This window comes from Etheostoma spectabile, chromosome 19, assembly GCF_008692095.1.
Source record: "Etheostoma spectabile isolate EspeVRDwgs_2016 chromosome 19, UIUC_Espe_1.0, whole genome shotgun sequence".
Classification (NCBI taxonomy): Eukaryota; Metazoa; Chordata; class Actinopteri; order Perciformes; family Percidae; genus Etheostoma; species Etheostoma spectabile.
The window spans coordinates 12,093,026-12,094,337 of record NC_045751.1 but is presented as its reverse complement, the minus strand read 5'-3'; the positions used below and the strand labels follow the sequence as shown (position 1 = coordinate 12,094,337).

At 41.9% G+C, this 1,312-nt stretch overlaps 1 protein-coding gene and 1 long non-coding RNA gene across 3 annotated transcripts in view; both read left to right on the top strand.

Annotated features, from left to right (window-relative positions):
- The window catches only part of LOC116669375 (uncharacterized), a 17,355-nt gene that overhangs the window by 604 nt on the left and 15,439 nt on the right, over positions 1–1,312 (top strand). The gene's annotated exons all lie outside the window — the stretch shown is intronic.
- LOC116669374 (mesoderm induction early response protein 1) overlaps positions 1–1,312 on the top strand; it is a 15,062-nt gene that overhangs the window by 1,638 nt on the left and 12,112 nt on the right. For both annotated transcript variants that reach the window (XM_032499178.1, XM_032499179.1), the window contains exon 2: positions 653–738. The gene's annotated coding sequence lies outside the window, so the exon portion shown is untranslated. The remainder of the gene's footprint in view (positions 1–652; positions 739–1,312) is intronic.

Below are 1,312 nucleotides of genomic sequence, written 5' to 3'. Positions count from 1 at the left end.
GATGGAAGGTCACTGCCGGCGTTTGCGTGTCCTTGACTTTTAATATATGTTTTGTTCCTTTTACACGAACCCTCTTCTCTTCTTTAACTCTCACCTTTGATGAGCTGTGTGCGTTGCTCTCTCTCTCTCTCTTCCTCTCGCTCTCTCTCTCTCTCTTCTCTCTCTCTCTTCTCTCTTCCTCTCTCTCTCTCTCTCTCTCTCTTTTTCTCTCTCTCTCTCTCTCTCTCTCATTTCATCTCTCTATCGCATCTGCTATCCCACTTGCCTCCTTTGCTTCTTTGCTTGCTTTTCTCTTTCTCTCTCTCTCTCTCTCTCTCTCTCTTTGGTGTTTTTAACATACTTGGCCAAAGGTTTGCGGACAGTAGTAAACAGTAATTTAGTGTAAGCCCAATATTAAAAATAGTATTATAATGTGTAATATGTAAACTTATTAGTCCCGCAAGGGGAAATTACAATTTACACTCTGTGTTATTACACACATTACACACATTACACACAGGCCTGAACTACACACACATGCTCAGGTCCTACACATTGGAGACTGTCAGAGTTTATGCACATCCTAAAATAACCGTTGTTTTTCATCTCCACAAAGCCGCTCTAGAAGAAACGCTTTTCCCATTTTGGTGACTCAAACCAGAGAAAAGGAGAGAGAGAGAGAGAGAGAGAGAGAGAGAGAGAGAGAGAAAAGCAGATTTATCACCATGATGAAGTCGTGGCGTCGACTCTGCTTCCTCGGTGAGTTCCACCTCAGATTTCTAACTTTATTTAACTCACGTTGCTCTGCAGAGTGAAACTATGACGTAAAACTTTTATATTATGTCATATTTTATTAGTAAAAAAAGCCCAGAAGCCCCTCTGAGTGCGTTGGTGAACGTCTGCGCTCGGTCCAAAGCGTCGATGGCGTGAGTTCAGATGGTTCTCACAGCCGTTGAACGCAGAGAGCCTCGTGGTTCTCCTCCTGGTCGCCATGACGAAATCTGCAGTCCCTCAGCCTATCACGGCCCTTCGTTCGTTTAACTTAAAAAAAAAAAACACGTTCAAGGCCTTGATTTAGGGTTAAATCTGCACTTGGATCTGGGGGTGGGGGGGGCATATGCAGGAAGTGCAGCGATGTAACTGACAACTTAGAGACTTAAAGGAATTTATCAGGAAATTACAAAGAATATACAAATATCCACGTTATTTATTTTTATTTTAGTTTTTTTACACACCAAGGTTCTTTCACCTGGACTTTTCTACCAGACCTAAATGTTCAATATAACACAGGTGTTGCTAAATGTAGTCTCCATTCAACATGAAACTACAAACA